Here is a 24155-nt window from a genome sequence, read left to right as displayed (position 1 = left end):
TCGGTTTGGGATATATATTATAATATATATATATATATATATATATATATATATATATATATATATATATATATATATATATATATATATATATATATATATATATATATATATCACAGTCCAAAACTCTACCTTCTTGACCACAAGAAATTTGTGTTCCTTATTGAATCATACCCCATCCAGGAAATTTCTGACTTGTCAGAGAGTATTTCTGCAAATCCATCCTGATTGTCTGTCACCTTTAATTTAAAATAGCTTTTTCTGTCTCTTTGGTTAGGTTTATTCCTAGTCATCTTATGGTTTTTGGTCCAATTATACACAAAAAAAATTCAAAATGGATAAAAGACCTAAATGTGAAACAGGAAACCATCAAAATCCTAGAGGAAAACAGTCAGTGACCTCTTTGATAACGGCTGTAGCAAGTTCTTACCAGATACATCTCATGAAGCAAGAAATACAAAAGCAAAAATGCACTATTCAGACTTCATCAAGACAAAAACCTTCTGCACAGTGAAGGAAACAACACACAAAACTAAAAGGCAACATTTGGAATGGGAGAAGATATTTGCAAATGACATATCTGATAAGAGGTTAGTATCCAAAATTTATAAAGAACTTATCGAACACTTGGTTTCTACTCAGGTCATGATCTCAAGGTTCATGAATTTGAGCTCTGTCTGTGTCAGGCTCTGTGCTATCAGTGTGGAGCCTGCTTGGGATTCTCTCTCTCCTTCTCTTTCTGGCCCTCTCCCACTTGTGCTGTCTCTCTCTGAAAATAAATAAACTTAAAAAAAAAAAAAAATCATGAATATGACAAAGAGGAAAAAAAGTGGAATGTATAAAAAATCCAATGGGACATCTAGAAATTAAAATAATATCTGAAATAAATAATACAACTGATGAGATCATCAGTACTTAGGTACTACTGAAGAAATAAGAAACTAATAGAGACTATTCAAAATGAAGTACAGAGAGCAAAAGGCTGAAAAATGAAATAGGCAAGGATGATTGATTTGTGAAAAGTATCAAGCCATCTTCCCTATGTGTGACTAGTCTAGGAGAACCAGGAGGAGGAAAAGTAAACAAAACTATATATTATGGAGAAAGTACAGCCATTTTTTCAGATTTCATGAACATTTTAAGACCACAGATCCAAACTCAATGAAAGCCACAAAAGTCAAGCAAAAAACATAAATCTACATAACCTACCTTACATGCAGATGCTGTCAACCAATATGACAAAAACAAAACAAAACAAAACAAAACAAAACAAAACACCTCAAAATTAGGTACAGACAAATAGTGATAAGAATACCCACAATTTACTTGTCAGAAATTTAACAAGACTGAAGACAATAAAGAAGTATCTGTCATTTTTTTTAACATTTACTTATTATTATTGAGAGACAGAGAGACACAGAGTGTGAGAAGGGGAGGGGTAGAGAGGGGGGAGAACAGAATCCGAAGCAGGCTCCAGGCTGTGAGCTGTCAGCACAGAGCCCAACACGGGCTCAAACTCACAAACTGTGAGATCATGACCTGAGCCAAAGTCAGTTGCCTAACCAACTGAGCCACCCAGGGGCCCCAATAAAGAAGTATCTTTAAGTCACTGAAAAGGAAAACAAAAACAGAAACAGAAACAAAAACAAATCCTTTCAACCCAAATTTTCACATACATTGAAAAATATCTTTTAAAAATGTAGGTGAGGGGCACCTGGGTGGCTCAATCAGTTGAGTGTCCAACTCTTAATTTCGGCTCAGGTCATAATCTCATGATCCATGTGTTTGAGCCCCAAGTCGTGCTCTGTGCTGACAGTGCAGAGCCTGCTTGGGATTCTCCCTCTCCCTCCCTCTCTGCCCCTCCCCCACTCACACTATAGTTGTCTTTCTTAAAATAAGTAAGTAAATAAATATATATATATACACAAATATATATATATATATATATATATATATATATATATACACACACACAAATATATATATATATATATAAAACATGACCAAAGTAACAAGAATATTTTGGGGTATAATAACACAAAAATAAGTGAAATGCATGGTAACAATATCACAAAGGACAGGATGTAGGAAATGAACATATATTGTTGTAGGTTTTAAATTCTTGGTTAAATAGTTGAATAGGATTTCTATATAAACTGTGATAAATTGCATTTTGGAGACCTTAGAGCAACCACAAAAATTTAAAAAGAAGTGTTAAAGATGATAGTCCAAATGAAAAAATATTAAGTTAAACATAAAAATATTATCTGTTCATTGAAAAAATCCAGAAAAGGAAGAACAAGGAAAAAATTGGACAAATAGAAAATAGGTATGATGATGGTAGATTTGAAATCAATTATATTGTTTATTACTTTAGAAGAAAATAAACAATTATATTGTTTATTACTTTAGGAGAAAATTCTACTTAAAAGACAAATTGTCAGGTTGGAAAAATGAAAGCAAAATATCCAACTATATGCTGTTTGTAAGATCCTGCCTTAAATATAAAGCACAGATTCGTTAAAATTGAATGAATGATAAAAATACACAGTGCTATAAGTGAGCAAAAGACAGCTGGAATGATTCTATTAATATCTGGAAAATAAATATGAGAAAACAAAACATTACAAAAGAAAAAGAGATACATGTTAAAATAATAAAATGGTAAAAGTATCAAGAGGATGTGAGAATCCCAAAAGCATAAGACCTTAAAAACATAGCTTCAAAATACATATGGTAAAAATTGGCAACATTTAAATGGAGAAATAGGCACATGTATGTGCTTCCCCTTCCCTGACTGAGAGAACAAGGAGACAGAAAATGAGAAGGAACACAGAAGACTCTAACACCATCCAGAAACTCACGTTATTGATATTTATAGAATACTCCACCCAACGTTGAGCACATGCACATTCTTTACAGGTGCATGCAGATATTCAGCAAACAGACCATATTTAAGACCGTAAAAGAAGCTTCTCTACATTTGTTTAAGTGACTAAAATGATGTAACTATATTTTCTGACCGCCACACAGAGTAGAAAACATTCAGACGCCTCAAAAAGCCCTACCTTGTGGATGCCAAACAACAAATTCTAAATAACATGTAGGAACAAAAAAGAGTTATCACAGGATATATTTTAATTCAATACGAATAAAAAGAAAACACTTAAATTTGTGAGATGCAACCAAAGCAACAGAGGGCAATTTATAGCATTATAGTATTGTATGAGAAAACAAAATGTCTAAAATTTATGATTGAAGCATTCACTTGAGAGACTAGAAAAGATCAAAATAAACACAAAGCAAACTGAAATAATATATAAGAAAAAATCGATGAAATAATATTAAAACTAAAGAAAAGTAACAAAATTAAAAGTCGGATCTTGACAAGGCTAATAAAAATAATACTCATTTGGTCAGACTGATCACAAAAACAAAAGGGAAAGATCTGAAAATACAAATTGCCACTATCAGGACAGAAAATGGAAATATCATTATATGTGCTATAGGTATGAAAAATAAGTAAATACTATAAACAACTTTAAGCTAATAAATTCAATACTTTGCATAATTGGACATATTTCTTGAATGAGTCAAACTAGCAAAGCATGTTTAAAAAATTGTTCGACAAAAATAGCAACGTAAGTATTTAAAATTGAATTTGTAGTTGTTGCTGCTTCTCACAGCAGTCTTGTAATTCACTTTTAGAACTAATTCTGTAAAGCCTATATTCATTGTCATGTATGGCCACTGAGGTCTCCCATGAGCTCACTTCATGATCAGCTGATAATTGAATAGTCTGCTTAAATGCTTAGAAACTGTAAATCAGTGTGCGGTGGGGGGGTGGGGGGGAGGGGAAGGGGGGGCAAGGCTTCAAAGCTGAGGCAGGCCATTTACTTCTGTGCCTGAGCCTTTACACACTGCCAGCCAAGGACCTCCAAACCAGCAGAGGGTTTAGAGTCTGCTTTGGTATGTACCCAACCCAGACGAATATCTACATGTGAACATTCAGTAACTATGGGCATCTCATTTCTTATCTTCCCTTTTAAACTTTTTGAAAATATGTCTGTACCTATGTTTAGCACACGCCCAGGGAGAGATCTCTGAATCAGGTCAAATAAAGATGTGTCTTTAAAGTGGGGTCTTCCAGGGAACCACCAGACATGTTGAATGATAATAATTCTTTAGTAGTGAGCCATTCTAGGGGCACCTGGCTGCTCAGTGGGTTAAGTGTCTGACTTTGGCTCAGGTCATGATCTCTGCTGCCAGAGTGGAGCCTGCTGGGGATCCTCTGTCTTCCTCTCTTTGCCCCTCCCCTGCTTGCTCTCTCTCTCTCTCTCTCAAAAATAACATGAACATTAAAAAAAAAAAAAAAAAAAAAAAGTGAGGCTTTCTAAAGGCATGGGCTCCATTTTGTTCCCCATATCCCAGGAATGTATATGCTACTTTTCAAGAACCTGTTGAGCTGGAACGGGTTAAAATGGCCCCAAACTCGCTGTTTTCATGATCTCTCCTTACTTCTTGGATAAACATCCTCAGGTTGTTTCATAGTTTTGGTTAATTTCTAGAGTTCTGAAAAAGTTGATTCTGACAATCTGTGCCATTTGCTGCTCCTTTTAGGAGGAGTGACTTCTCAAAGATTCTCATTCTGCCACTCTTTCTAGCATCATCCAATTTGCTTTACTGAACTTATTAATGCGATATTTTGGACATACCTTCAGAGCTGTGGCAAAGCCTGCCAGCAAACTAGTTTGGAGAGGACAAAAGAAACCTCTCGATGGCACTGCCCATTGGCTAGAGATGTCTTAATGACATCAGAAGGACATGTAAATATTATTAACTTTCAAGTATGGGTCATATGTAAATAAGCCCAATCCCGGTGTATTGCCAAATAAATCTGAGAGAAACCAGTAAAGTGTTTCTTTCAAGAAAAAAAAGTTTGGATTTTGTGAGAAAGAACTGAATTTGGATTTTGTGTGAAAGAACTGAACTTTTAAAAGATAAAATTTGTCATGCTAGTGCTTTCCTTTTTATAGTTACTTATAATAATTGATGTATTTACAAGTATTTGAACCAAAGGGTAAATAATGCTATTGGTAACCTCTTGTCTCAGAAAAATTCTAGTATAAAATGTTTTATATATATATATATATATATATATATATATATATATATATATATATATATATATATATATCTTCACATATATATCACATAATTTCAAAGCACAATATATTTATTTATCACTTGATAGAAAAGTAGCTGTTCCACTCAATATTTTGCTTATCTCTACTGCATTTATAGCCATAGCACTATTTTCTTTTATTTCATTTATTTTTTTCAGCATACTACAACCTGTTTTTATTTTTTACAGTGTCATATTAAAGTTTCAGGGGTTCATTTAGTAACTGTTTAACACAGAATTTCTAAGCATTTGTGAGTATGATCATTATATTGGGGTGAATGGGTAATGACTAGTTCCAACCATAGATTGTTTCCAATGACACTTTTATTGGGAATTCTTCACCGAGAGGTGGAATTTTTTTTTTTTTTTCCAAATAAAACTCTTGGTCTAATCAACTTTATTTTACATCTAGTGAGGGCTTTTTTTTTTTTTTTTTTTTTTTTTTTTTAATTTACATCCAAGTTAGGTAGCATGTAGTGCAACCATGATTTCAGGAGTAGATTCCTTAATGCCCCTTACCCATTTAGCCCTTCCCTCCTCCCACAAAGCCTCCAGTAACCCTCTGCTCTCCATACTTAAGAGTCTCTCATGTTTTGTCTTCCTCCCTGTTTTTATATTATTTTTGCTTCCCTTATCTTGTGTTCATTTGTTTTGTATCTTAAAGTCCTCATATGAGTGAATTCATATAATATTTGTCTTTCTCTGACTAATTTCACTTAGCATAATACCCTCCAGTTCCAACCATGTAGTTGCAAATGGCAAGATTTCATTCTTTTTGATTGCCGAGTAATACTCCATTGTGTGTGTGTGTGTGTGTGTGTGTGTGTGTGTGTGTATAATCTCTTTATTTTTAAATATCTTTATCTATTTATCCATCGATGGACATTAGGGCTCTTTCCATACTTTGGCTATTGTTGATAGCACCGCTATAAACATTGGGGTGCCTGAGCCCCTTTGAAACAGCATACCTGTATCCTTTGGATAAATACCTAGTAGTGTCATTGCTAGGTCGTAGGGTAGTTCTATTTTTAGTTTTTTGAGAAACCTCCATACTATTTTCCAGAGTGGCTGCACCAGTTTGCATTCCCACCAGCAGCCATAGCACTATTTTAAAAAGAATTTTATATGTAATTCAGGTAGTTCATGAGAAAGAATAACTTCTTTCAATTATGATAATATATACTAAGTTACATGGACAGCCCCAGGATAACAGTGAGTAGCTCGTATATATTATTTTCCTTTGGTCAGATTTCCTCCTGGAAATAGTATTTTAAAAGTTATCAAATGAATTATTAATGTACATGAAGAAATAGATAAAGTCTATTTGCAAAGATCAACTATGCAGAGTGGCTTATGAGCTCATAATCAATAAAGAAAGGAGGCCTGAGTAAATGTCCTTAAAGTCTGTAAATGTGGGATATTGATGAATACAGGGCATAGATAATTGTGCCGTATCAACAGTAGAGTCAGAATGGTCTTTCACGGTGAGGGAAAATGTTCTGGAAATGGCATCTGAAGAGAAACTTCTCAGACTCCTTATTGAATCATTTTGTAGGTAGTTTACTTACTGGTATGGCTTGATTCCAAACTATAATAAAGTAGCAACTTTTAATAATTCTCCTAGAGAGATACAGAGTACATGTTGTTCTTTTATAGCAAAACCTAAGGTACTTATTTGGAGTTCAAAACAACATTCAAATGTATACAGTTATTAATGTGAAAAGCAGGAATTTTTCTTTTCAGAGATTCCTTTCAATAAAGTCATATGAAATTAAAATTAGCTGCAATACAAGATTTATTTTTAACGTTAGCTTTATTTTTCCGTGCTAGGTATTTGATAATAATAAAAAAAAAGTCTTTTAAAAACTTCTCTAGTTTTTTTTTTCTCTCGACATGTCTATATATCTTTCTCAATGACTCCCTATTTTTAAAAAAATTTATTCTTTGTTTTTGAGAGAGAGACAGCGAGACAGAGTACGAGTGGGGGAGGAACAGAGATAGAGGGAGGCACAGAATCTGAAGCGGGATCCAGGCTCTGAGCTGTTAGCACAGGGCCCACCATAAGGCTGAAACTCACAAACCAGAAGACCATGACTCAAGTCGGGGTGGTTAACCAACTGAACCACCCACGCGCCCCATCCTGATAATAGTTTAAAGAACTATTTGCAACCTCAAGGAAAGGAAAAACGTCCCACTCACGTCTGAATTATCCCCAGCTCCACAATATAACCTCCACACAGTACAGGATGCAATCCAAACTTAAACAGTGTATGAAAAAAAAAAAAAAAACTGAAAATATGACCTGTTCACAAGAGAGACAGAAAAAAAAAAAAAAGTAGACAAATAAGGAGCAGTTACAGAAGCCAAGAATTTTTCATATATTTTCTACATTCTGCATATGGACATTTCAGCCCACAGATTGGACAGCACTGCCTCAAGTAGTATGCAAATTTAGAAACATCTGTGATCTCGTCAAATTCCTTTGGAATATTATTTACATTCAGGATACAATATACAATGATTTGGTGGAATAAGGAATGATTTTCAGAAGCACTCTTTTTCCCTCATTTGTTTATTACTTATAATTTGCTACTTACAATTTGCAAACATACATACAACCAAATTTGCTAGAAAAATGCCTTTATTTTTCTTTGCACTTTGACTTATGCATTAATGATATCTAAAATTTCTTTTAATGTTTATTCATTTTTGAGAGAGAGAGAGCAAACGTGAGCAGGGGAAGGGCAGAGAGAGACAGAAGGAGACACACAATCCGAAGCAGGCTCCAGGCTCTGAACTGTCAGCACACAGCACTAGGCAAGGCTTGAACCCACGAGTTGTGAGATTATGACTTGAGCCCAAGTCGGACATTTAATCGACTAAGCCACCCAGGTGCTGCATGCATGAATGATATCTAGACTCCTTTCCATTAAGTTTATTATTTACGCTGTAACAGGCAAAATTTTAACAACTTTTGAAATTTCTATTTAATCTCCCAAACTTTTCCTGTTATATAAATTGTTAAATGTTAAACACTAGAAAAATACACATACATTTCATATTTTTCTATAAGACTTTTTTGCCTAGTTTTACATGTTTAAAGATGTTTCGTTGTTAATTATTTCAAAAGTTCTCCCAAAATTCTTATTGATAATTCACAGAGAAATCTTTCAATGCTATTATCTTCCAAAGTAGTTTCCATGAACACCTGAAGTTTTCTTTGTTTTATGGCTACAACTTCCTAAAATTTTGGATTTTTATGTTTACATTTATTAATAACCAAAATAATATGCATACTGGCTGTAAAACATATCTTCAGTATCATTGGAAGTAATATGTTTCTTTAATTCACCTAAAAATTACCTGAATCTGTATGAAAATGTACTTTGTAAGCAACGTCAAAGGAAGTATTACTCATGACATCATCATCATTTTCTTTCATATATGGAACACTTTTTATAATTCCTATTTTCCTGAGCACTTTACATAAACTAACTTATTTGATCATTCCAGTAAATTTATTAAGTAGACAACATATTATTATTTTAATGCTATTGATGTGAACATATACTTAGAGAAGTACTTAATTTCCCAAAATCACATGGCTAGAGGCTCTCTCTGCCCCAGACCTAGTATCTAATAGCTGCACACACGGTTTTTGAAACCTCTGGCAGGCTGCTTTTCAGCATCAAATCAAACAGGAGAGGGTAGGGTCCTCTTTTTCATCTCTGGGCCTGATTTAATACTTGGCTGACTGTGGTTTGGGATTTCCAAGGTGCATTTCTGTAGGCTGAGAGGTGGTGTTCCAGGAGGGCCAGGGCAGGAGGGGAGGCATGGGGGCAGACAGCATACATGTCTCCAGGGTACCGATTTGCTTGCTGTGAGTTGAATTGTGTCTCCCACCTCCCTGCAACACACACACACACACACACACACACACACACACACACAAAGATATGGTGTTCTAATCCCAAGAATCTCAGAAAGTGACCATATTTGGAAATAGTGTTGTTGCAGATGTAATTAGTTAAGGTGAGGTCCTGCTAGAGTAGAGTAATCCAGTAGGACTGCTGTCCTGCTACGAAGAGGAGAAGGGACAGAGACAGGCACAGGGAGAATACCATGTGATCACCGAGGGAGGTAGAGACTGAAGCAACACATTTATTAGCCAATGAATGCTAAGGATTGACAGCAACAGAGTCAGGAGAATGGCATGGAAAGGATTCTCTGCTCGAGGCTTCAGAGGGAGCATGGCCCAGATGACAAGTTGATTTCCAACTTAGCCTCCAGAACTGCAAGAGAATACGTTTCTATTGTTTTAAGTCAACCCGTTGGTGTTACTTTGTTTCAGCAAACCCAGGAAGTTGAGACACTGCTCTCAACCAATTATTAGAATGAAAAAACGATCATAAATAACGCAACCATTTCAAAAAACTAGGCTTGAATGAAATACATTCTCAAATACCACACTTCAACAATTATAATAATGCATATAATTTGAATATATCTACAAACCTTACTTCAGTATCTACAGATGGCTTAAACTTGGCACTAACAAATCACCACATACTTTCTAAAATTGCATACTTATAATGCCTGATACCCAAATGCTACACAGCGTCCTAACATTAAATCAATAGCATATGTTATAGACCAAAGTTGTATACACGGACACTAGAGCAAGAAAGGAGTCCTAATAAAATTGTTATATACGTATGTCTCCTCATTTCCAATTTTGTAGTGTAGCATTTAAATGATGAAGACAATCTTACTGTTCAACGCCGTGGCTCCTAAATTATTGCAAAAAGTTTTGTTTTCTCAGGTTACAAGTACAATAAAAGTTTATGTGCAAAGTAAACAAACTAATTGACATCGTTTTGGATTTATTAGAGTCATTAAAAACTAATATATTATTAAACAATAGAAATACTTTAAACTGACTACTTCTAGGCACAGTAGAGTCAAATAAATGCACAGCTGTATGTAAATGCTTGAAAAATAACAATAATTGTCATTTGAAAGTCAGTCAGAAGTAAAGAGAATTTTTATACCAAGCCTAAGTGGCATACGTATCTGTGGCTATCTTGATAGGTAAAAATTAACACAGACAGATACGATGAAAGACCTAATGTCAATGTGAAATGCATTATGTTCTTCTTGTATGTGAGGCACCATTATTTATCATATGGGTCCAAAGACAACCTCGCATCCTTTTGTCTCTTATTTATTTCCCATCTTTCAGAAATACTGTAACATACCAGTTAAGTTAGTTTTGTCTCTGTTAAGGTAACTTTATTTTTTTTTACATGAATGCTCATAGTAACTTTATTTATAATAGCCAACAACTGCAAACAACCAAAACGCCCATCAGCAGGTGAATGGTTGAACAAATACAGTATATCCATACACTGGATTACTACTCAACAGTAAAATGCAATGAACTATTTATTAATACACATAAATAAAACATGGAAAAACTCAAAATAAGTTATGTCAACTGAAAGAAGACAGACACAAATGAGTACATACTATATCATCCCAATTATATACAACTCTAGAACATTCAAACTAATCTGTGGTGTCAGTATAGATCAGTAGTTGCCTGGGAGAGGTGGGGAAGAGGAAGGGGCCAGCTGGAGAAATTACAAAGGGGGGCATTCGATTATCTCTCCAAGAAGCCCACTCCCCCTCACTGAGTAACCAAGGATAGCTTCATTCTGGAGAAATCTCTGAGTCATCTGAGGGCTACCTGGTGCTGTTTTTAAAACACTTGAAGTTCTCTTAGGACTGTCCCAACTCTAAGTCAGTGTTTCCAGGAGGAAACAAATTTGTGCTTAGTTTTCCAACGAGTAGTACGAGCCCAAGGTCATATATAGTGCTGCCGGAAAGAACATGTTGCTTACAGCAGTTGGGGCTTCTTCTTAAGTGGAAGCTACATCAGCTTGGAAGCAGAGGTTGACATTGGTTCCAAATGCCCTCCTGCCTGGCTGGTAGGCCTTAGAGTTTCTGATTCAGTTTGAATAACTGAATCCTTACTTAAAATAATAATAATAATAATAATAATAATAATAATAATAATCATGATGTTTATTTATTTTTGAGAGAGAGAGACAGAGCATCACCGGGGGAGAGGCAGAGGGAGGGAGACACAGAATCCAAAGCAGCTCCAGGCTCTGAGCTGTCAGGACAGAGCCCAACACAGGGCTCAAACCCATGAACTGCAAGATCATGACCTGAGCCGAAGTTGGATGCTTAACCGACTTAGCCACGCAGGTGCCCCTGAATCCTTGTTTTAAAGGGATGGCCTGAGGGTAGTCAGTCCTATCTGGCATGTTTGCCCACGCCGCGAGACATTTTTCTGTCACACAAAACGACTGAGAATGGAAGTGTGGAAGATATCCAGACGGATCAATAATGTGTGCATAGGAGTTATAGGAGTTGACAGCATCCTGTCTGTTTCTGATACATTTCTCTATACTTTAAGGAGAGCCATGATCCATTGTAGGCAAATTGATCTCTTAGGGGATGGGCAAACCCAGCTATTAGTTAATTTTAAGGGACTTTTAACAGTTTGGGAGAACCAATCAGAATGTTTTCTTTGGGAGGAAGGTTGTTGGGCTTTTGTTTTGAAATACAAAGTTGATTTATGCCTTTTCTTTCCCTGTACCTCATGGTGTCTAGGGTATCCCTCTAGATGTATCTTTCTTTTAAGTCAGCTACTTTCTAACTATCAGTATGTCTATTCATTTTTTTCATTTTTTCACATTTTTTAAATGGGCAGATATAAGGGGTATTGTATAGTAAAATAAGATTTTAATTTTCTGATGTAAAATAGATCAACAAAGATAGACGGAGCCCATCTTATTACTCTTAGTCTAAAAGTAATGGACAGTATAAGAGTGGTGCAAATATAAATATACAGTTAAATTCTCTGTAAACCAGGAACTTTTCTAAATCGTTACTGAAAAATAACGTATAGAAAGTGCAATGCTGGCAGAGATGAGTCTGAATCTGATTCGTACAAATATTCTGCACTGGGAGAGAAGTTTTCCATTCCTTATAGTTTGGCTATTTGTAGACCTGGTCTAGCCTTTCCCTGAAAACAATAAACCATGCTTGCCAAAACGTTTTAAGCCTTCTTGACCGTGTTCACGATCTGGCAAGAAAATAAAGAATATTGTGCCAAAGACAAAGTGATGACAGATAGAGAGAGATAACTAGATCATCGAAGCATGAATTTTCCTAGAGGTTCATTACAACACAGTGGGATTTTGAGGTTTGGTTTATAAGTCTTGAAGGTTCTGCACTAAAGAGAAAAGCCTAGGCTCATCCTAAGTGATAGGCACAATAGGATAGTCCCCTAAATGTAAAACCTCAATGAAATAGTGAACTAGAAGTAAAGTACTCCCCCACTCCGCCCAAGAGGAGTTTTTTGAAAATAGCCTTCATCAAAGCATGGTCATGAGAGGAAGAGTACTACTAGTAATAATAACATTAGTAAAAAAGAGAGAGAGAGAGAGAGAAAGAAGAAAAAAAGAGAGAAAGTAGAAAAAAAGAAGAGGAGTAAAAAAGGGAGAGGAGAAAAAGGAAAAAAAAAGAAGTTGAATGAAGGAGAAGAAGAGGAGGAGGAGAGAATTATGTGCATTTGAGAAACTGTCAACAAAGCCAGCCAACTCTCTTAGGTGTTTGACAAATAAATGAAATCCTCTTAAGTGGATTTTTAAAACTCAGATCGGTAATTTAATTTAAAATAATTCCAAGTCATAGTGAGCCCAGGCTGCTGAGAAAAAAAAAAAAAAAAAAAAAAAAAAACAATTACAGATTCTCTCTAGAGAAATCCATTTTAATACAAAGAATTCTCACACCTCAAAGAAAAGTGAGAAATGCATGTTGAAAAACCGACAAAATACACAAGAAACCACCATATGTAAATACCAGTAGAAACAACAGAAAACAGCCATACTCACAAAGCCATCGTCAATCAGAATTATTGAACTCAAGAGAGAAACTGAGTATAAGTGACGTTCACTTTTTTCCATAAGTGAACTAAATTGTTTAAATATGTTCAAATAATAAGTTCTTTAAAAAAATCTTTAGAGCTAAAAATAAAATATTTGAAATAAAAGAAAACCAATCAGCTTAGAAGTTCAGACACACCTGAAAGGGAAATTGTTAGTTGGAAGATAAAACAATTACCATCATCATCACCATCAGAATGCACTTTTGAGAGGGAGGATTGTAAACATGAAGACTTATAGGAAATGCAGAGGTTTAAGAAAATAAATAAATGCAGTGGTTTGAGAGATTTTGAATTCTAGAAAGAGAGAAAAGAAGAAACTGGAAAAAAAAAGACAGTATTTGAAGAACTGATGGCTAAAAATATTTTCAAAATTGATTTCAAAAATTTCAGGTTGGGTTCCCCAGATGTAAACCAAAATTAAATCTATTGAATTCTTTTTTTGGTTTATTTCAATGTTGAGTTTATCCCAAGATACTCTTAGAGGGGAATGGAAAAGCAAGGTAGGAAAGCAAAGGAAGTCAGGACAGTGTGCCTTAGTAAGCAGGTTCCCACTGTGGATACATGAACTCTAGCTCGCTGGGGCCTTTGGGAATGGTGTGGATCGGGGTGGCAAACTTTTCTGTAGAGTCAGAAGAGTAAATATGTTAAACTCTGTCAATCATACAGTCTCTGCTGTGATTACTCGGTCCTGTTGGAGTGCAAAAGCAGCCACAGACCATGTGTAAAAGAATGTGTGTGGCTGTGTCCTAACAAAATGGCACTTAAAGAACAAGCAGCTGGATTCGGGGGCTCCCAGCACCCAAAGCATAACATAGCATTATCTCATACAACTGAGCACAACTCTGCCTCTCAGAAGTGCATTCTGCTGGTGATGGTGATAGTGATGATGATGGTAACTGTTTTATCTTCCAACTAACAATTTTCTTTGCAGGTGTGTCTGAACTTCTGAACTTTCTTATTGATTTTTTTTTAATTTCAAATATTTTATTTTTAGCTCTAAAGACTTTATTTTTAAAGAACCTATTATCTGAGTGTATTTAAACAAGTATTCACCCTCCATTTCCTGCTCCTCGCTGGCTGCCTACGAGTTGTTCCCAAAGTTGTTAATTCTCCAGCTTACCCCCTGCCCTGTGAGCAGCCTGGGAAAATAAGGACAGAACAAAACCCTTGGGCAGTGGGGTCCCAGTGGCTTCCTTAGAAAGCTGTCAAATTGGCAGGGACTGGAGTGCATATGGATGTGGCTCTGGCAAGGGTCTGAGATAGAATTCAACCAACAAATCAGGATGCCCATAAACGTGAAGCTTCACAAGTAGAAAAGAACCAATTGCAAACACACAAGTCAGCAAGAGTCAAGTACAAAGAGTCTATTCAATTGCCAGAGCAATGAATGCACAAACATGTTGAAGACCGAGTATCCAAGAGTTGCTCCAGTGTCAGTGCGACCAAAACAAGAGCCTGCCATATAAACCTGCCACAACAACTATGATACTAGGTAGGAGCTCTCATGGGGCGTTCTGTGAATTCAGTACACCTGAAGAGGACACCATGCCTGACAAAGGTGGCTACGGGACTTGTGACCTCCAAATAGTAAAGCCTCCACGTCATTGTTCACATGCTACATTTTCTGCAAGTTCCTTTCACAGGTAAACTCTGGAACTTTACCAAGAATTGGATTCTGGGAAGTTCGGTCTTCAGCCTGGGAGCTGAGTTGTGATGGTAAAACATGGTAACAGACAATCCAGTGCGCCAAGTGAGCTCCATCATGGAGTTGAGCTTTATTTCTGTGGTTCTCGAGCTCACCATTTCTCCTCTCCTTAAGACACCCCAGAAAAAAAATGCCGCGGTCATTATCAAACTCCAGTTAGAGTAGTAGAGGTACCTGACCTCACATATCTAATATTTAGACCTGTTGTCTGCACTCAGCAGATGAGAGTGAAGCTCTGTCAAGATCAGAACCACTTGTCCTACTCCAAATTGACCTGCTAAATAAGTGCTCTTTTTTATGTCATGAAAATTGATCCACACGAATGGGCTGCCATAACAAAAGACAGATATGTGACATTGGCTCTGGGGACAGACAGCAGCAGAGGCTGCAAAGCATTGAATAAACCATTAGCAAAGGCTGGAAAAATAGTAAGACATTTACCTTTGCGGGCTGGAATAAAAGGTCATCTTATTATCTAATAGCCATATCATTGGCCCAATTGTTCCTCCCAGCAGTTTGGGAAGAATAACTAATGAACTGGCTGGTTTGCCTGTGGGTATCTCCTGGTAAATGCTGGAAGTGTTGCTCGTTTAGTGTAGCTCTACATCATAAGGTAAAGGAAGAGAGAGATTAAAAAAAAAAAAAGTAAACCGTTCTTTTTGCAAGCCAAATATAAAAGAAATACAAAAGCAATGAGGTGTGTTCAGCTGGGGAATGAAAAAAAAAAAACAAAACCAAAAAAACTTTTTACATCCTTAATCTCTCCATCAGCAAAAGGTCCTCAAAGTCAAGTATAACCTGGACATACAGATCAAATAAAGATGTGTGCTATACGGCTCAAAGATTCTTCTCTAAGATTCTTGAAAGATTTAAGCAGAACCTGGTTGACCTGTTCAGCTAGGCAGAGAGACTGCTCAAATTCTTCAGGGTCTTATCTAAAGAGACCAGGCATCACAAAAGTACTTAGTTACAGGCCTGCTGATCTTGAAAAGAATGATGGATATGTATTTGGGGGCATGAAGTGTTGAGCGAATCAGGTTTTTAGGTTCCTGTACTGGTAAATCAACCACCAGATGGGACTACGAGAAACTGAGACCTTAGAATAATCTCCTGTGGGATCTTGGTATTTTTATGGGAATTAAGCAAGCTGAATTATTTACTCAGGTGCTAGCACTGATGGGAATTTTATTATGTACGAAGAAGAAAGAGCCAGAGGTCCATGCCCTCTGGGATCTATGCTCTAAGGTCTGAGAGCATATTAAAGATCTGAGGAAGTGAGCGGCCACTCACTGCTCAAGGAAAAAAAAAATGATATGGTATGTTTAAAAAGTTATAAAAAAAAAAAAAAAGACTATGCAATAGAACTATGAGGCCCACAAAGCTTAAAATATTTACTATTGGAACCTTTATAGAAAATGTTTCCTGAACTCTGACCTTGGAAACCACACCCACACAGCAATAAAGAACCTCAGGGTGGATTTTCGCTCCAGGGGAAAAAAATCAATGCCTTCCAAAGGAACACTATCTGCCCCGGAATGCTGAGTTCTGGAAGAAGGTGCCTAGGAATGCTGAGTTCTGGAAGAAGGTGCCTAGTTACATTTTAAAATGGCTATGGGTCAATTACTTGTGTGTTCCTCTAACTTATCCTTTCAAAGAAAGCATTTGTGGCCATTTTTTTTTTTCCTCTCCCTATCTCTGTTGTCCGGAGGCAGAGAACTTGGAATTTTGTTCAGATATCTCTGGAACAGGAGCCTCTCCCACATCTTGGACGTTTCTAACCTGAAAAGCACACAGTAGGTTCCTAGGAAGTATATGTTGTAAGTGCTTTGCTTTTATTCACAGATTAAAACACATACAACGCAAAAAGTTTATGTAATTTTTTTCTTGGAATTCCAAGTATTGCATGCCATTTTTTATTTCATATACTTGTCACGTTGTGTATTTCACTTACTTTTCAGGTTCATAAAGATGCAAGGAATGCTTGTCATATATTTTAGCTAATCTTTGCAATCACGGGAAAACTGAATATACTAAAGTAATTAAATAAGAATTAAAATAACTAAAAATATATAAATGACCGTGGGTGAGGGACACAAAGAGACAGAGACAGAGATAGAGACAGTCACATGAGCACACGTGACCAAAACACATTGATGATGAGTAGCGTTTTTGTCCTTGTCTTTACCCACTCCAGAGCGTCAAATCTGAGTTCCACCTCACCCCGTCTTATTTTCCTCAAAGGAGGCAATGTGAACACTTTTTGTCAATGAGGGTCTTCAGTGTGCTGTGGAGATTTCTATGATTGTTTTTTACTTTTCTGAGGTAAAGAGACAAATGTGTGTCTTGATGTTTCCTTCTCATTCCTTTAAATTGAAGTTTAGTCGTCACGTAATGTTGTCTTAGCTTCAGATGGACAACACGGTGATTTGAGAACTCTTCACATTATGTGATGCTCTCCAATGAAAGTGTGGTGACCATTTATGGCTACATGACATTATTACAATATTACCGACTACGCTCTGTAGGCTGTATTCTTCATCCCCATGACTCATTTATTTTATAACTGGAAATTTGTACCTCTGACTTCCCTCCACCTATTTTGCCCATCCCCCCATCTTGTCCCATTCGGGAACCACCAGTTTGTTCTCTGTATTTAGAGGCCCGTTTCTGGGTTTTTTGGGTTTATTTTGTTTACAGTCCACATATATGTTTCCTCTTTTTCCTGCCAAGAATGTACAGGTAAACCCAGCGATGTGGCAACCTCCTCGCAACCATAATGTAATAAACAGGAGGAAAAAAGCCATGCGGTCGGCTGGATAAGCAGAATGAAGGAGCCTCATCATGGTCGTATTGAGTAGCTGAACCAGTACTGAAACTGCCTCCCCTTGGGTATTGATAAGCAGGGGAAAAAGAAACACCTATGTGTTTGTTCTACTTCTAGTCAGGTTTTCTATTATTTGCAGTTGAACACATTTCTTACTTATACATATATTTAGAGAGAAAATCATTGAATATTGATTCTTGTTTTTATTCTTCAACCCAATGAAAGCAACAATTGCCTTAGGGAAAATAAAAAATCAGAAACAACATGCCTTTTAGTCTTCCTTTCCTTCTTTTGCTATTTGCTTATTTATACTCCACAAGTATAAGTTTCCTTTAGATTAGCTTATTAATTTAGGCCATCCATCCTTGGTCTGCTCTGTTAATTTAAATCTTATCTCTGCCATGACCCGGTGTTGTCCAAATCAATAAATAACACTACTATTTCCTCAGGCCTTCAGTCTTTAAAAGAACCTTAATTCGTGTCTTTTTCTTACTCCTCACACCCGATCCTTCATCAAATTGTTTCCCACATTCTGATCTACATTATCCTGTTTCATAGACCGTTGGAATTTACTTTTAACTACTTTTTCTCTACCTTGACTATGGCAGCCTTGTTTTAAATTAAGAGTATGATCCTTTTACAACATAAATCAGGTAACATCGCTGCCCTCCCACTAGCCTTCCGATGATCTCCCTTCACGACAGAAGTAAGTCAGGCAACCTTACCATGGGCTCTAACATCTTACACCCTCTGGCTCTGACGCTACTTACTTTCTTAGTCACTTGGCTCCATGGGTTTGTCTGCTCACCATGTTGTTCCTTAAACACATCAAGCAGACTGTTGAGGAGAAATATGTGAAGAAATGAGGGGTGTCACTCCAATGGGACACCCTTTATACGGAGACATGAAGCCAAGGAAAAGGACATTTCATGTTAAAGCAGGACGTTTTAAAGGGCATTAATGCAGTGATATATCACATGTAATTCAATGGCATAATGTCCAGTAAAAAAACTTACAGAATTTTAGACTGGAAAGTGAAACTATTGATATGATTAATCTAATACTTTAGGCTATATATATATATATATATATATATATATATATATATATACTATTATATACTATAGTATATATATATACACTATTATATACTATAGTATATATATATATATATACTATTATATACTATAGTGTATATATATACTATATATATATATATATATATATATATATATATACATACTATTTATACTATATATACTATATATACTATTTGTTTTTAGAGCAGTTTTGTATTTATAGAGAATTAAGCAGACAGAACAGAATGTTCCCATATAGCCTTACCTCTCCTGGTCACTGTTTCCCTTGTTATTAAAATTTTGCATCAGCATGGTACATTTGTTACAATAATAAATCAATAATGATTCTTCATTACTTTTTAAAATATTTATTCATTAATTTTTGACAGAGAGAGAGAGAGAGAGAGTAAGGAGGGGAGGGGTGGAGAGAGAGAGAGAGAGACAGAAAATCACAAGCAAGTTCCACATTGTCAGTGCAGAGCCTGACGTGGGGCTCAAACTCACGAACCATGAGATCATGACCTAAGTGGAAATCAAGAGTCAGACACTTGGCCGACTAAGCCACGCAGGTGCCCCAGTGACTCATCATTATTAACTGAAGTCTATAGTTTGCCTGAGAACTCGCTCTTTGCATCATACAGTTCTACGGGTTTTGAGAAACGCAGAACATTATTGTTTTTAACCCTAAAAATTCCCTGTGCTCTATACATTCACCCTTTCCCCCTGTGCCCATATCTCTTGTCATTCACTAATCTTTTTTGTGTCTCTACAATTTTGCCTTTTCCAGAATGTCATAGATTTGAAATCCTGTAATATGCAACTTCTTCATACCATTTTATTTCATTAAGCAATCGGTATTTATGTTTTCTCTATGTGTTTTTGTGGCGTTATAATTCAGTGATTTTTATTGCTGAATAATATTCTATCACATACATGTATCCTAGTAAATTTATGCATTCACCTTTTTAAAAAAATGTTAATGCTTATTTATTTTTGAGAGAGAGAGAGAGAGACAGGATGCGAGCAGGGGAGGAACAGAGAGGGACAGAGATACAGAATCTGAAGTAGGCTGCAGGCTCTGAGCTGTCAGCACAGAGCCCAAGGTGGGGCTTCAACTCACAGACAGTAAGATCGTGACCTGAGCTGAAGTTGGATGCTTAACTGACAGAGCCAGGGGCCCCTAAGCGTTCACTTTTTCCAGTGGGCCTGTACAATTTGCATTCTCACCCTGGTGAAGAATTCCTGTTGCTCTAAATTATTGTCAACATTTGATATCAATCATTTTTGTTTTCTTTTTATTTTAGTCTCTAACAGATGAAAAGTTGGTTTAGCTTGCAACTACCTAGGGATTTATAATGCTGGGCATCTTATGTTTCTCTTTTGTATATCTTCTTTTTTTCTTGTTCTGTTTGGATCTATTACACACTTTAAATTCAATTTGTTGACTTCTTATTGTTGAGTTTTGAGAGTTTTGGGTATATTTTGAATACAAGTTCCTTATCAGATAATGGATTTTACAAATGCTTTCTACCAGTCTGTATCTTGTCATTTTCGTGTCTCTTACAGAGCAGTGGTTATTAATTTTAATGATACTAATCATTTTTTCTTTAATGTCTCATGCTTTCAGTTCTGTATTAATAATTCATTACTGACCTCAAATTTATGAACAAAGTATGTAAATTAAAAAGACAAAAGAACCACTCATCCTAACCCGGAGAAATTGTATAATTTTAGAAAAACTTAAAGTGTGGATATACTTCAAAACTAAGTATGGGACACCTGGGTAGCTCAGTAGATTAAACATCCAACTCTTGATTTTGGCTTAGGTCATGATCTCACAGTTCATGGGATCGAGCCCTGCATGAGGCTCTATGCATGGAGCCCGCTTCGGATTGTCTCTCTCCCTCTGTCCCTCCCCTGCCCCCTCTCTCTCTCTTTCTCAAAATAAGTAAACATTGAAAAACAAAACAAAACAAAACGAGTATAATTCCAATTCCTCAAAATGGAAAAATATGGCATGAAAAGAGAGTAGGGTCATGTATTAGATTCCAGAACTCCCTTAAGGAATTACCACACATTGGGTGGTTTTAAATAACATGAATTTATTGTTTCCCAGTTCTTGAGGAGAGAAGCCTGAAATCAAGGTGTCAGCAGAGCCACGTTTTCACAGGGCTCTCAGTGAGTCCCTTTCCTTGTGATATTCTAACTTCTGGAGGCTGCTGGCCATGCTTAGTGTTCTTGGCTTGTGGCAGCATTAACAGTTCTTCCTGCCTCTGTCTTCACATGTTTTCTCTGTGTGTCTCTGTTTTCTTTTATAAGGATGCCAATCACTGGGTTAGTGTCTTTGTTTGTGTGGGTTGCTGTGACAGAATACCACAGGCTGGGTGGTTTAAACACAACAATTTGTGGGAACACAGTTGTGGAGACTGTAAGTCTCAGATCAGGATGCTGGCAGGTTCTGTTTCCGATGAGGACCCCATTTCTGGTTCACAGAAGGCTGTCTTCTCTCTTGCCACATGGCAAAAGGGACAATGGATCCCTCTGGGGGGTCTTCTCATTCATAAGGGCTCTACCCTAATTACCTAATCATCTCCCATAGGCCCCATCTCCTTATACCATCTCACACTGGTGGTTAGGAGATCAACTTCTGAAATCTGGGGGCCACAAACATTCAGTCTATAGCTGTAGAATCCACCCAAATTGAGAGTGACCTCATCTTCACAAATTACATATGCACAGACTGATTACATTTCCAAATGATGCCACACCCTGAATCTCTGGGTACACATGAATTTGGGGGCGAAGTTATTCAACCTGGCGTAGGTCATAGAGGTACATCGTATGCACTTTCCCTTGAACATGTAAACAGTAAAAATGTTTAAAGACAATGGCAATGGTAATAAAGCACTGTAAATAAGCTTACTAAAAATAAACCTTTCATAACGAAGGTCCCTCCCTATTTTTGTTAAAAAAATAAATTTTTACCAAACAGAACGTTTTGTGAAATGAACTTAGTTGATATGTGAATTCTCTAGAGGGAGGTGGTCGTGTTTGTGACATGAGGTCGTGTTTGTGATGTGAACTAAATCCTCTACAGTCACCTGTGACATCAATAATGTTCCACAGAGACTTTGAGCACATTTCCCATCGTGTAAGCAGCCAGGAAAAGGACAGCAGGTGTGTTCCCCATATCATACTGCATATTTGCACTAAGAAATTCAAAGGGAATCTACCTGTAAATCATCCTCATCAATTCTTATATGTAAAATGCAATTTGAAGCGAAAGTAGCTTCAAGAAGCTTATTTTATGACCGGACTGTTGATGTTTAATGTCATAACTGGCTTACTCTCCTTAAAATAAGCTAACAAGAGGCACCTGGTGGCTCAGTCGATTAAACATCCAACTCCTGATTTTGGCTCAGGTCATGATCTCACAGTTTGTGAGTTCAAGCCCCACATGGGGCTCTGTGCTGACAGCCCAGAGCCTGGAGCCTTCTTCAGATTCTGAGTCTCCCTCTCTCTGTCCCTCCCCTGCTCGTACTTTGTCTCTTTCTCCCTCAAAATAGATAAACACTAAAAAAAATAATAATAAGTTAACAATAAGCATGATGGTTCTGTGGTTTGAGTGAAAATTTCATTTTCGGCTTTATATGTGTTTGACAACTGTCTACATTTATCACAGGCACTATCTCTCGACCACACTCATGTCCAAAATCAGCCAATGAGTGGAAACAAATTCACAAACATAATTACAGAAAATAGTTTACATTTAAAACAGCAATTCTTAATTTAATTCCTATGCTGAACCAATGGAAGAAAATTGAAGAATAGAATTAATAAAATAAAATTGGATTAAATGTTTCTTATACTTAGCAGGTTGACTTAAAATGTAAAATTTCTAATTTTGCAATGTTTAAAGTATCAGCTCAAGGCTGATTATTACAAAACTGTTTCCCTGCAGTTACAAAGAACTTATGGGTTCACCTATACTTAAATTAAAAAAAAAAAAAAGAAAATTATAAATCCTGCCATTTGTGTCAATGCTGGGATGGAAACACGAGAGAAAATTTCCAGCAGTCCAGGACTAAGAGTTGATGCATCGGATGTGTGTAAGTTGCCCACGTCTGAAAACTGGACGAAGCATCTTGTGGCAAATAGATTGTGTTTGAATGCTAGATGGAGACACGTGTCCTTAGTTAAGTCACTAAGTTTCTTCCTGTTTAAACGTAAAACAAGAACTTTTCTGAAGAACTGGGGAGATTCAAGAAATAGTAAGGGAAGCCCCTGAGACTCTGGTACAATATACCCCGCTGTCGAACGGTCGGTCTGGTGTCCCGAGGTGGGTGGTGTCTACACGAGCACCTGGCAATTCCACACACCTTACATTTCTTTTCCTCACGTTAGAAGGAGTAGGGGCTGGGGAAATGCTGTTTCTGAGATTCTGCCCTCATCATACCACCAGATAGTATTTTAGGGATAGAAATGTCAAATGTACTCTCCTGAGGTAACTGTAGATGTATGTGCGAAGCCTGACCTATTTCCCCAAAGCAATTCCTTATCAGATGCCTTTTCCATAGATATTTGCACTGAAATAACACACCAAATGTATCAACAGGTTTTAAATTGAATATCGAATAATTTCTCACATCCCTCTCCCTGATTCCGATTCCAAAAGGAGGAACATGATTCCGCTTTGAATAGCAAAGGATTAGAGGAACTGTGTGCACATCTTAGGTACTTTGTAAACACTGGTTGACTAACAATTAATCAAAATAGTGTCATAAAAAGGAAGTCAAAACATACAGGGAGATATAAATGCTCTCTGTGCATAAATCCTGAGTGTAAAACCTCTAGGCCTATGCAATTCTCTACTTTCTGAATTCTCATAAAATCTGTCTAGAAATTAGAGTAAGAATGGCTCCCCCAACAACAATGGCTTTGAGGGGTTAAAGGCTCATTCTTGAATATGGGTGATTAAAATAGAATATTGATTTGGAATAAAGAAATAAACTTATGATGAAGGTATGAAAGCGGATTATGAATAATCTTACTTTAATTATATATCACTAGTGAAAGCCCTCAGGAAAATATTTCCCAAAATATTCATTGAGGTGTTATTACTTAATCAACTTAATTCACTTCTTCTATAGTAAGAAGGTAAGTTAATTTTATCTTCACATGTTTATATTTGGGTTTATATTAAATCTGTATGATTCAATAAGGGATATTCTGAATTTCCAGGCATATTTAACACCAAACAGGGATTGTGGTATTTTAATTTAAAAATACCGCAGAGGTTACTAAATAAACTTAATGGCTAAACATTTTGTTTAGGATTTGGA

Source organism: Panthera leo, chromosome D3 (genome assembly GCF_018350215.1).
Source record: "Panthera leo isolate Ple1 chromosome D3, P.leo_Ple1_pat1.1, whole genome shotgun sequence".
Lineage (NCBI taxonomy): Eukaryota > Metazoa > Chordata > Mammalia > Carnivora > Felidae > Panthera > Panthera leo.
This window is presented reverse-complemented; position numbering follows the sequence as displayed.